Source organism: Bufo bufo, chromosome 10 (genome assembly GCF_905171765.1).
Source record: "Bufo bufo chromosome 10, aBufBuf1.1, whole genome shotgun sequence".
NCBI classification, from domain to species: Eukaryota; Metazoa; Chordata; class Amphibia; order Anura; family Bufonidae; genus Bufo; species Bufo bufo.
The window spans coordinates 34,497,729-34,511,354 of record NC_053398.1 but is presented as its reverse complement, the minus strand read 5'-3'; the positions used below and the strand labels follow the sequence as shown (position 1 = coordinate 34,511,354).

Here is a 13,626-nt window from a genome sequence, read left to right as displayed (position 1 = left end):
TGCGGCGCTCAGAGCAGAAACACAGCTAATCCCGCCATCATCGGTGTTTCTGTCCAGGAGGACGGGGGCCGCAAGCTTTGGCTCTGGGGCCGCATGTGGCCCGCGAGTTGTGAACCCCTGCTCTAGGAGCAATGGGGGCGTTGCCGTTACACCTGGAGGCTGCTGCTATGCCCTCTCCACTTTGATTGACAGGACCAGGCAGTGAAAACCTCATCATACCTGGTTCTGTCAAAGTGCAGAGGGAGCGGCAGTTGCAGAGAGAGCGGAGCCTCTAGGTGTAACGGCAACGCCCCCGTTGTTCCTAGAGGCTCATTTGCATGTAATAAAACATTTTTCTCAGCAATGCGGACACATATGAACATCGGACCAACAAAAAACATCTTCAGCTGCCAAGCGCACATGTAACAGGTCAGCCAGTGTCATAGGTACAAATCTGCTGATAGATGCCCTTTAAAAATGGCTGCTTGTTAAAGGGAGTTTCCTTTCTCTGTTTCAGTAAGGTTTGATCTGTCACTGCCGTCCACCCTCATTAACTATAATGGGGACAGGTAGAGATTGGCCCGAAACCCGGCAAATATGTTGAGCATCACAACGCCGATTCTGCGATTTTTTTGGTTGTGATCATGTGACCACCTGACTGGCAACAGGGTCATCCTGATAAGCGACAAGCCTGCAGCCGGCTGAGACTGCGGAATCAGCAGCATGACAGTAGAGTAAGTACTGCTGGAACTCCATTCCTGTCACGAAAAAGAAGGAGGGCCTGGTAGAGGAAGTAGGCGGAGCAAGGGTGCACACAGAGGCTTGGACCCGCCCTCTGTGCACTTAACTGTTTGTTTGCCTATGGATTATTAAAAATACTTTTTCTCTAGAATGAAACAACTGATCGATACGTGAAAGGTATCATTATATTCAGATGAGCAGAGGTGGCTGGAGCCACGGGAACAGCCGAGCGGGCCATGCCATGCTCTTTCGTAACTCCTCTAGAAGTGAATGGTTGCTACGGAAACAGCATAGCGGAATCCCCTGCCTCCTGAATAGGCATTCCGACCTCAGCCATGAAAAGCTGACATGGGAATATACCCCTTTAAGGCTGTATTCGCACATAGCGGCTGAAGTGTGGTTAAGGCCTCATTCACACATACGTGGACCAAACTGCATCTGGAAAAAAACAAACAAAAAAAACAAACACCTTTTTATACCGTGATTTTCTGCAATTTTGACATTGGATGAAACAAGTAAAACTAATGTTTTACCTGTAACAAAAAAAATTATATAAACACAGCATTGCAAAACTGCAGCCCAAAATAAAATAAAAGAAGAGAATTTCCGTGTGTCTCAGTCGCTATGTGTGACTATACCTTTATAGGACAGAAAAAAAGAAAAGGTTTGAATATTGCAAAAATGGGGCAAAACAGAGTAAAAGATTTCAACGTCGAATGAAAATTTTTAAATGAAAATTAAATTTTTAATTAAAAAAGTGAAGGGAAAAAAAAAAAAAAAGAGTCGTGGAGAATGCGGGCATCGATCCCGCTACCTCTCGCATGCTAAGCGAGCGCTCTACCATCTGAGCTAATTCCCCGCTCACAGCACTCAGCGGTTCCTCCCTACATTTCCCCATACGTCACACAGGGTCTCACCACAGACGGGGTTTATCTGTCAGTCCACTGGTAATTTAAGCAATGCTGTGAATGTACACTATCACACACGCAGTATATTGTCGCAGGCGACAATTCGTTATTCTATCTGACCCGGACGGTGACTATCCAAGCGACGGGAACCCGACGAGTCCCATCCCCCCCCCCTCACTTCACTTCTGCCCCGATACAGAACCATAACCACCCGCCTTCCGAGCCAGGCCATTCGTTTACGCGTCCAGTCAACGACGCATTTTAATTGGTGGCTGAGAAAAACTCTCGTCAAGCTATTGGCCGAGAGAGCTGTCAGTCACTAGAGAGCAGCGTTGTTGCTAAGGCCTGGGAGGCTGTCGCCGCGTCGGCCATAACGGGCTATTGGCAGAGTTCAAGTTAGACTCCGTTGAACGGCGACCAATGAGGTGTCGAGAACGTTCGTCACGCATTTTTACGCTATTGACAGCCACAACGTCCTATCCGCGGCCGCGGTGAATGCACAACAAGGCGGACGTTATTGATCGACGGCGACTCCGTCCAATCACCGCTGACGTCTAAAAGGCGAAGGTCGGCTTTCTCCTCTGATTGGCTAGAGGCGTCCCCTGGAGGAGGAGGGGGAGGGTTGCAAGAGTTGATATGTCCACCATCTTGAAAAGTCGACTATAGTGCTGAGCAATTTTCCCGCCTGACTGGATTGGGTTATTTTGTCGTATAAGGTAACGATAGGTGGCTGCTTGATCATTACGTCTCCGGGTTGACGGGAGGGCTCGGTGCTGGCTCGGGAACGCGTCCGTCGTCCGGTGGGTAACTTCTCCTATGAGGGGCGCAGGGCAGAGCTTTCGATAGTGGTGCTGGGTATGGAGGAGGGGAGGGGAGTCCTTCCTCTGAGGCAGCTGTTCGGGAGCCTGGCTTGGTAGGCCCCGTGTGAGGCCTGCTCTCCGGGTGTTGTGGTGACAGCCCCCTGCCGGGTCACAGGTCATGGAGATGGCGGTGTCCTCCCTGTGTGTTCCTGTCAGGTCCTGAGACCGTCCCTGTAAGCAGGACCTGTTGTGTGGAGCCGAGCAGTCATGTGGGGCCACCTGGGGATGGCAGGTGGTGGGTTGTTTTTGTTTTATTTTTAATTTTTGGTGACTTAAAGGGAACCTGTCACCAACTCTATGCTGACCTCACCGACAAAATAGTGACATAGATGCTGATGTCAGCGGTGTGTCACTCATCAAAGTAAGAGGTTGCTGAGAACCAGCCTCATAATCACTGCAGCCCAGACCTGGAGAAGAGTCCGATCTACCTGAGAAGAGTCCTGGTTATTCCTAATCTCCTGCTCTCTCACCATCTGCTGATGATTGTCAGTTCTCTCCTAGAGAGAAAGGGAGAAAACTAGGTAGAAGCCTGTCAGTCATCAGCAGGACTTCATGAATAACCAGGACTCTTCTCAGGTGGCCGGGACTCTTTTCCAGGCCCAGTCTGTAATTGTGATGTTGGTTCTCGGCAGCTACTTTCACACTAGCGTTTGTTCTCCGGCATTAAGTTCCGTCCTAGGGGCTCAATACCGGAAAAGAACGGATCACTTTTATCCTAATGCATTCTGAATGGAGAGCGATCCGTTCAGTCCCTCTTACGTATTTTGGCCTGAGAAAATACCGCAGCACGCTGTAGTTTTCTCTCCGGCCCAAAAATCCTGAACACTTGCCGTATCCGGCATTCATTTCCATTGAAATTTATTAGTGCCTTTTCAGATGGCCGCCTTTTATCATTGAAATTGATGCCTTATTACTGTCGGGCCGCGGCAACCGTTTGTCTGACCGCGTCATCCCGCCGCCTTGGTGCGGCATGCAAAACTTTTATCTGACTGGGAATGTCACAAACAAAAGCAGCTTGGCTCAAAACTGGTCCCAAAAAGTCTGAGCAGTTGGCACGTACCTACCCCACCGATAAAGTGCCCCTGGAGGAGGCCACGTAGGCTTCTGTGTGTTCAAACGGAGTATTTCGGGTCGAGGGGTTTCAGCGAGGATTCACTGCTGAAAAACCGGTGTCCATCTGCGCTAAAACGGCCTGCCATTGTTTTCAATGGAGCAAAACCTAGAACGGGGTCCACATGAAAATCCACTGCACAAACCACAGTGGAGCCGTGGAATACGTGGCGGATTATGTCGTGACCATTCCCTTAGGATACCTGCACACGGCAGTGTTCTTTATGCAGAATTTCGTTTAAATTTTTGCTTTGTTTGGGCATCAAATCCGCATGTGTTACTTGCAGATTTTACCCCAAATTACACCCTTTGCGTTGCCAAAAATCTGCACAAACAGTTGACACGCTGGGGATTTAGAAATCTGCAGTTCAATTTGTGTGGAACGTTTCTGCACAGTGTAGACGAGATTTTGAAGATCTCGCCCCCTTAGGGTCCATTCACACGTCCGCAATTCTGTTCCGTATTTTGCAGAACGGAATTGCGGACCCATTCATTTCTATGGGGTCACATGATGTGCTGCCCGTATCAGGAATTGCGGATTCCGTTCCCGAAAAAAAATCCACTATTCCGTTCCCGAAAAAAATAGGACATGTCCTGTTCTTGTCCACAATTGCTGGCGATGTGCGGTCCGCACATTGCCGGTGTCCGTGTTCTGCGGATCCGCAAAAACACTTACGGATGTGTGAATAGACCCTTAGCTGGTGCTGTATAGCGCTGTGGATTTTCTGCGTGGAAAGTCCACACATAGGTGCAAATTTGTTGTCCATAACAACCAATCAAATTCCAGCTTTCATCTTCCAAAGAAGTTCTGAAAAATAAAGGATGGAATCTGATTGGTTATGAGCAGGTAAGCCAGTTTTGATGAATCTCCCCCTTTGTGCCCAATGTGGAAGAGATGGATCATAGAGCGACGTTTTACGCTTGTCTATGATGTCCCCTGCTCTGCCGGAGGTTGCGGCTAATTTATGACAAGGCGTAGACCTCATCATAAGGGCTCGTGCACACGACCGTGATTTTTGTCTGCATCCCATCCGCGTTTTTTGCCGATCAGACCCATTCACTTAAATGGGGCCGCAAAAGATGTGGACTGTGTGCTGTCCGCATCCGTATGTCTGTTTCGCAGCCCCTCCGCAAAATAATTATTGTCCGTTTGGCAGACAAAGATAGGACAGTTCTATAGAAGGCAGGGCATATCGTTCTGCAAAATGCGCGACGCACACGGCCGGTATCCGTCTTTTGCGCGCTTCAAAAATGGCTACGACCGCGTGCATGTGCCCTAAATTGGCAGTACCTGTGCCTAAATAGAATTCAAAGCCATCTCAGAGCTGTAGTAGATTTGTCTTCATTGATGCCAGATAACTCCTTAAAGGGGTATTCCGGTTGGTTGACATTATTCCCTACCGCAACGATCACGAGAACGTACTCCCTGCAGCCCCCCTGTCAAGAACGTACAAGTCAGTCGCACATGCGTGTAGCCATTCTATTGATTTCTATGGGAGTTCCGGAGAAAGATTACAGCGCTCGCCTATCTCCGGAGCTCCTATAGAAATGAATAGTGGCTACGTGCATTCCTGACCACCTCTGTTCTTTTCAGGGGGTCTGCAGAGGTTCTCAGATGAGTGGGGGTTCCAGTGGTAGGACTCTCACCGATCTAATAGGTAATAACTTCAACTAAAATACCCCTCTAAGGGTCCATTCACACGTCCGTGTGTTTTGCGGATCCGCAAAACACTGACATCGGCGATGTGCGTTCCGAATTTTGCGGACCCCACATCGCCGGCGCTTAATAGAAAATACCTAATCTTGTCTGCCATTGCAGACAAGAATAGGACATGTTCTATGTTTTTCGGGAACGGAATTGCGGACGTGTGAATGGACCCTAAGCCTCCTGACGCGTTGTTGGAAAATGACGGTGATATACAAATACCACTTGCGTCACATTGCTTTTTATAAAGTAGAAAACACTGAGTTTGCGACTATTATGTTGGAAATGTGTCTTGGGAAGATAAATTCTCCCCACCCGCCCTACTGCACGTGCTTGTGGCCTCAGGGATTATTCACATCAGTCATATTGCTGCTTTTGGTGTGATTTTTCTAAATCCGCAACCTAAAGCCTCATGCACACGAATGTATTTTCTTTTCGTGTCCGTTCTGTTTTTTATTTATTTTTCATTTTTTGCAGACCGTATAGGGAACCATTCATTTCAATGGGTCTGAAAAAACAAAAAAGGAAGTTACTCCGTGTGCATTCCGTTTCTGTTCCGCCAAAAAATAGAACGTCCTATTATTGTCCGCATTACGGATGAGGCTAGCAGGGCTCCAGATGGCGACCAAAATGTCGCCAATGCGACTTAGAATTTACAAATGGCGACAAGACTTTTTTTTAGTCTTGTCGCCATTTGCGATTAGACCCGCTGCTGCAGCTCTGCCATTGAATACAGCGGCGGGCACAGGAGATGAGTTATCTGCCCCGCCGCCGATGTTTACAGCAGCGCAGTGGAGAAGGAGTCTCTTCCTCCCCCCTGTGCTACTGCTGCCAATAAGAAAGACGGGAGGAGGGGAGAGGCTGTGTCCACTGCGCCACCAATGAAGATAACGGACCTCTTAATACAAATACAGGAGGCGGGTGCCGGAATCAAATAGCCGGTACCTGACCTCTGACAGGGAGCTGCGATCTGCTGCAGTTAACCATTCAGGTGTCGCACCTGAGGGGTTAACTGCAGCGGATCGCAGCTCCATGTCAGAGTATTTGTATTAACAGGTCCATTATCTTCATTGGTGGCGCAGTGCCACCCCCCCCCCCCCCAGTATAATAAACATTGGTGGCGCCGTGCGCCCCCCCCAACACCCCAGTATAATAAACATTGGTGGCGCAGTGCCAATGAGGGTTAAAAAAAACAATTAACTCACCTCCTCAAATTGATCGTGTAGCTGCCGGTCTCCTGTTCTTTCTTCAGGACCTGCGGTGATGTCACTGAGCTCATCACATGGTCCATTACCATGGTGATGGATCATGTGATGAGCACAGTGAAGTCACCACAGGTCCTTTTCCTCACAGATGAAGACAGAAGAGAAGCCGGGTTGCACGAACAACTGCTTTAAGAATGCTATTTTCCCTTATAACCATGTTATAAGGGAAAATAATTACATCTACACAACCTTGAACCCAAACCTGAACTTCAGTGAAGAAGTTCGGGTCTGGGTACCACAGTCAGTTTTTTTTTTATCACTGGCGTGCAAAACGCATTGCACCCGCGCGATAAAAACTGAACGCAATCGCAGTCAAAACTGACTGCAATTGCGTACCTACCTGCGTGGGTTTGCCGCAATGCCCCCGAGACGAATCCGTCTCTCCACTTGTCATGCGGACAGACGGAGCGGCATGTCTTCAGTTTTTTTCGCCGGAGATAAAACCGTAGCATGCTGCGGTTTTATCTTTTGCCTGATCGGTCAAAACGACTGAACTGATGCATCCTGAATGGATTGCTCTCCATTCAGAATGCATGGGGATATGCCTGATCAGTTATTTTCTGGTATAGAGCCCCTGTGACTGAACTCTGCCGGAAAAGAAAAACGCTAGTGTGAAAGTACCCTAAAATAAGTTTAAATCCCCCCTTTCCCAATTTTACATATAAAATATATAAACAATAAATAAACATATTACATAGCGCTGTGTCTGAAAAGTCCAAACTATTAAATTATTAAAAAAATATCTCCTATGCGGCGAGCGCCGTAACAGAAATAAATAAAAACCATGCGATTCGCTTTTTTTTGTCATCTTGTCACCCCAAAAATAGGATAGGACTGTTCTATTATGGGCCGAACGTTTCATAAAATGCTAAATGCACACGGCTTTTTTTGGTGTTTTTTTATTTTTTTTTCGCTTGGTATTGGGTATCACAATACTTTTTTTATGGTCACGAAAGCTAATCAAAATTTTGGTATCGAAACAACCCTACGCCGATCTGATCGGCGTAGCGTTGTCACGATACCAAAATTTTGATTAGATTTGGCGACTAAAATCTTTTAATTTGGCTCCTAAATTTTTCAGTTCAGGAGCCAATGGCTACTAGGTATTTTTTTTAGTCTGGAGCACTGGGTAGTACTGTTCTATTAGGGTCCAGCTGTTCCGTTCCGCAAAATACGTAAAGCACACGGACGTCATCTGTAGGATGAGGGACAAGGAGTGTAGTTTTAGGCTACTTTCTCACTTGCGTTTTGGGCGGATCCATCATGGATCTGCAAAAACTGATCCGTTACAATAATACAACCGCATGCATCCGTCAAGATCGGATCCGTTTATCATCTGTAACATAGCCAAGACGGATCCATCATGAACTCCAATGAAAGTCAATGGGAGATGGATTCGTTTTCAATTGCACCAGATGGTGTGAGAGAAAACAGATCCGTCCCCATTGACTTACATTGTGGGTCAGAACGGATCCGTTTGGCTCAGTTTAGTCAGATGGACACCAAAACACTGCAGGCAGCCTACAGAGCAGAATGGTGACTGAACGGAGGCAAACTGATGCATTCTGAGCGGATCCTTTTCCATTCAGAATGCATTAGGGCAAAACTGATCCGTTTTGGACCGCGTGTGAGAGCCCTGAACGGATCTCACAAACGGAAAGCCAAAACGCTAGTGTGAAAGTAGCCATGTGCAATGCTGTTTATTAGGCTCCATGCACACATCCGCAATTCCGTACTGCATTTTGCGGAACGGAATTGCGGACCCATTCATTTCTATGGGGCCGCACGATGTGTGGCCCTGATCCGGAAATGCGGACCCGCACTTCCGGGTACACATTTCCGTTCCCGAAAAAATAGAACATTCCCTATTCTTGTCCACAATTGCGGACAAGAATAGGCATGGTCTATTAGTGCCGGCGATGTGTGGTCCGCAAAATGTGGAACGCACATTGCTGGTGTCCGTGTTTTGTGGATCCGCAAAACACACACTGATGTGTGAATGGACCCTTAGGCTGCATCATTCGTTCTGTAGATGAGTAGAAGTACATTTGTTACTGCAGCCCATTACTTCCTACTTTCAGAAAGATGCCATATAGCTAATATATATGCTCTCTGCGTTCAGATGTTAAACTTGCTAATAAGGTCCTGTGATTACAGCAGCATCAGCTCTTCAGTCAAGCAGCCAAGTAGTAGAAAAAGGGCTAAGTTCATGTCTTCGGTATCTTGATTTGGCAGGCAGAGTTCACCGAATCCATCATTGCCAGATACTGCAGTTCACCGCCTTACCCCATACAATGGGATCCAGCAGGGATCCGGCTTCTTTCCAGTATGAGTGCTGGGTTTTGGCTTGACAAAAAAACTTTGGAATGGGCAACTTGCTGTTTATGAATTGGGAGGAAGGAGAGCTCTGTAGCCCAAACGGCTGCGCTTTAAAGGGGCAGACCTAACCAAGGTCCTGTGCATAAGGACCTGAGAGCACTGTGCAGTTTGTCTGTTCCTTGGAGGTACATTTGAGTGAGTTATGCAAACTTTGGCGCGCTCATTGTACAGCTTCCTGGGTGCTCTAACAGTCTCTACTTCTTGCTCTCTTTTGCCACGGACACATGACCCTCTACAGCCAGCAATTAGTTCAAGTGGTCAACGCTGTGACATGTGATTGGCTGCAGCAGTCACATGACTGTATTTAGGAAGCAGAGGACAGGGCTCGACTGTCTCGGTGAGCCCTATAGACTGGGAATGAAGCTGTGGTCACGCATTTGTACTAACACTCTTACAGGGGGTGATTACAGGGGGTGATCGTTGGGGGTCCCAGCATTCAGACTTCCAGTGATCACTTATCACTCCTTTGAGGACACAAACCCCCCTCTAGTGTAGCACTCCAAGAGCTGGAATCTTTTAAATCTTTTTTGTTTTCTTTATCACCTATGACAGCACCCCTGGAGAGACCGCCTCCACCTCCTCAGGACAGGAACTAGAACCCCCTTTTAAAGGAGGGATCATCCCCTCTATCTCCAGTTCTGTTTCCTGTCCTATGGGGCAGGAGGGAATCAGATCTGCTGGATATCAAGAAAAGAGCTGTGGGGGCCCTGACTATAAAAAATAGTGTGTGGAGAGTTACCCTGTGTGGTGTAAGTCTCCTCTTGGAGCTGCTGCAGAAGTCTGGGCTCCCTTCTCTGTCCTTACCCCTTCCGTCCTCCTCGGAGGGTCTGGCTGCCTTGGGCTCCTGCGAACCTCTGCGGCCGTGTTCGCATGTTCGGCCGCAGGCCTGTGCGATGATCTGCGAGTACTTCCGGGTTGCTGCAGTGATAGGAAGCTGACACTGCGGATCGGAAGGGGAGGAATGCTGGCTAGCGCCCGCCGAGGAGAAAAGCCCAGCCGGCTCACTGTCGCGCTGGGTGAAGAAGAGTGGCAGTTCCTCCATTCTGGCTGTATGAAACATGGAGCAGGCTCAGCACGCTGATCCCACTGAGACCACCAATGATACATCGGTACCACGGTGGGGTAAGAGGGGTTATATCCCAGCATATATTATTTATTTTAATGCTTATGGGGTCATTTTCTGTTGCCTAGGTCTAAAGGAGTCTTGTAGGAAGACTTCCAGAGTAAAGGAGAAGGGATGTGGTGTGTGTAAGAAGAAGCTTCCTTCTGCCTGGGCAAAACCCCTATGTCAGAGGTGTATCAGCAAATTAATGGAAGAGGAAGCTCCATCTTTTGTGGGCAGCATAAAACAGATGATACGTGAAGAGGTCAGGGAGTCGGTTAGCGGTCTGAGAAAGCACCGCCCCACTTCAGCAGCTGCTGCAAAAGACTCCTCCAGCGATAGTGAGATACTTTCTGGTCTGGAAGAACGAGAGTGGGGGTCAACAGACGAGTCTTCTGAGGACGAGTCTGCAGGGAGACCACTTTTTCATGTGGGAAAATACTAATTCCCTAGTAGAGGCGGTTTGGGCAACTATGGGGTTGGGCGATCAGAGGCCACAACATTCAGTCCAGGACTGTTTGAAGGGTCAGCTCCCAGGAAGAGGAAGGTGTTTGATGTGCATAAGAACTTTCAGGATGTGATTGCCAGAGAATGAAAAAGGCCGGATAGGAAGTCTTTTGTCCCTCCTTCGGTGAAGCGGAAGTATCCGTTTGAGGAGTTGTCTGCCCCCTGGGATAGGGCCCCAAAGCTTGATGCCCCAGTAGCAAAATGTAAAAAAAAAAAAAAAAAAAGCCGCTCTCCCCTTTGAGGACATGGGTTCGCTCAAGGACCCGATGGATAGGAGAGCAGAGGTTTATTTAAAGAAAAATTGGTAAACCTCTGCGGCGGCTTTTAAACCTGCTATCGCCGCTACGTCTGTTGCCATATAACTAAAAGTGTGGATGGGGTAGATAAAGGCTCACATTAAAGGGGGGGTCCCCCCTAGGGAGCAGTTATTGTCTTCCTTCCCTGTTATAAGTAATGCCTTGGATTTCTTAGCTGACGCTTCTGCGGATACCTTAAGATTTACCCGCTAGGGCTTCCGCTTATCCAACTCTGCCCGGCGGGCTATTCGGTTGAAAAGCTGGAATGGGGATGCTAGTTCAAAGGCAAAACTTTGTGTTATCCCTTGTCAAGGAGTTTTTGTTTGGGCCTGTCCTGGATGACTTACTAGAGAAGGCCTCGGACAGAAAGAAGGGCTTTCCCTCTACTAGTAAGGGGTTTCTTTTTTCAGTGTCGGACACCACAAAACGGTTCCAATGACGCTAGAGCACCTGTCGGAGGTCTTTTTGCACCTCAGTGGCAGATCTCCAGCAGTCCTGGGATACATTCTGTGATGGGGGAGGGCCTAAAATTAAAATGTCAAGATTTTTTCAGTAGGGAAATTTGTAATTACAGATTAGCGTTTAGATTCTGCAAAACGATCTGCCATCGTCGCAGAAGTTTTTTGATAGAACAAAAGGGTGCTGGTAAGAGTCCCAGAGCAGGGATTGACCGGGGTTTTATTAAACTTTCTGGTCAAAAAACCAAATGGCTCATTTCGGACTATAATAAACTTGAAGTGTTTGAACCAATTTCTGCAGCACGAGAGATTTCGTATGGAGTCGATCAAGTCAGCAGTGAACAATCTCTTCCCGTTTTGCTTTATGGCCACAGTAGACCTGAGGGATGCGTACTATCATGTCCCCATTCATCTCAGCCACCAGAGGTTCCTGAGGGTAGAAGTTCGGTTAGAAAGGGAGATTCTGCATCTTCATTTCCGAGCATTACCCTTCAGCCTCGCTCAAGGTCTGAGGGTTTTCACAAAGATCGTTTCGGAAATGATGACCCACATCAGGGAGAAGGACATCATCATTATACCTTACATAGATGATTTTCTGCCGGTGGCCCAGTCAAGTCAAATTCTTCAGGGTCAGATAGCCTGGTTGAGAGAAGTTCTAGAGAAGCTGGGAGGGGAGATAAACCTAAAAAATCCTGCTTATGCCCAGGCCAGAAATGCAGTTTTTTTAGGAATGATTTTGGACTCCAGTTCCCAGAAGTGCCTGCTACCTCTGCAAAAAACTTTACTAATCAGATCAAGAGTTCAGCTTCTTCTCTCGTCTCCGTCAGTCACTATAAGAGGGGCCATGTCAGTACTGGGTCTCATTACAGCCACTTTTCCAGGGGTGGAATGGGCCCAGTACCATTCAAGGCTTCAGCTTCAGATCCTGCGAGATTGGGACGGAAGTCTCCCCTCTCTGGACTCGGCGATATCTCTATCCTCTCAAACCTTAGAATCCTTGGGGTGGTGGATGGATCTAAAAAAATCGAGAGTGGAGTTCCTTGGACCAGGGAGTCGGTTCTCCCCTTAAAAGGGTTTCCCCATCTTGCTAATTCCTCCTCACCTGCAGCCAGCTCTGCCGTTCACTTCCTGGTTTCCTGCTTCTAAGGCTGGGCGGGCTTAGGCAATTTGTGTGAAGTCTGACCACGCCTCCTTATGACATCACACTGAGAACTCAGTCCTTGCGTGTTCATTCGTGCCTCTCGCTGCACAATGATTTCTTCCTGGTAGAGTATAGTACAGAGCCGCGCATGCTGCGGTGGCGTGCACGTTCAAGACAGCGATGTCAGGGCTCCAGATGGCGACCAAAATGGCGACAAGACTTTTTATATTGGGGGGGGGGGGGGCGGGCTGGCTGTGTCCACTGCGCCACCGATGAAGATAACTGACCTGTTAATACAAATACAGGAGGTGGGTGCCGGAATCAAATAAACGGCACCCGACCTCTATGACAGGGAGCTGCGATCTGCTGCAGTTGAGTTAACCCTTCAGGTGCGGTACCTGAGGGGTTAACTGCACCGGCTATTTGATTCCGGCACCCATCTCCTGTATTTGTATTAACAGGTCAGTTACCGTGCCCCCCCCCCCCCCCCACCCCAGTATAATAAACATTGGTGGCGCATTGCCAATGAGGGTTAAAAAAAAATTAACTCCCCTCCTCCAATTGATCGCGCAGGTCTCCTGTTCTTTCTTCAGGACCTGCCAGTCTCCTGTTCTTTCTGCAGGACCTGTGGTGACGTCACTGAGCTCATCACATGGTCCATTACCATGGTGATGGATCATGTGATGTACCATGTGATGAACACAGTGATGTCACCACAGGTCCTTTGACAGGTCCTGAAGAAAGAACAGGAGACCGGCAGCTACGTGATCAATTGGAGGAGGAGAGTTAATTATTTATTTTTTAACCCTCAATTGACCTACTAAGCATTCTGTAATAAAGAATGCTATAATTTTCCCTTATAACCATGTTATAAGGGAAAATAACACAGTGAATAGACTTTCATCTTGGCAACCATGCGTGAAAATCGCACCGCATTCTCACTTGCTTGCGGATGCTTGCGATTTTTACGCAGCCCCATTCACTTCTATGGGGCTTGCGTTGCTTGAAAAACACACAATATAGAGCATGCTGCGATTTTCACGCACCGCACAAGTGATGCGTGAAAATCACCGCTCATGTGCACAACCCTATAGAAGTGAATGGGTCCGGATTCAGTGAGGGTGAATGCGTTCACCTCACGCATTGCACCTGCGCAGAAATCTCGCCCATGTGAA

At 48.0% G+C, this 13,626-nt stretch overlaps 1 protein-coding gene and 1 non-coding gene across 5 annotated transcripts in view; one reads left to right on the top strand and one right to left on the bottom strand.

The window, feature by feature from the left end:
• Positions 1–1,506: 1,506 nt before the first annotated feature.
• TRNAA-AGC lies at positions 1,507–1,579 on the bottom strand. The gene has a single exon. It is a non-coding gene; the product is annotated as a tRNA-Ala (tRNA).
• Positions 1,580–2,232: 653 nt separating this feature from the next.
• PPP6R3 (protein phosphatase 6 regulatory subunit 3) overlaps positions 2,233–13,626 on the top strand; it is a 101,821-nt gene continuing 90,427 nt past the window's right edge. For all 4 annotated transcript variants that reach the window (XM_040409546.1, XM_040409548.1, XM_040409547.1 and 1 more), the window contains exon 1: positions 2,233–2,344. The gene's annotated coding sequence lies outside the window, so the exon portion shown is untranslated. The remainder of the gene's footprint in view (positions 2,345–13,626) is intronic.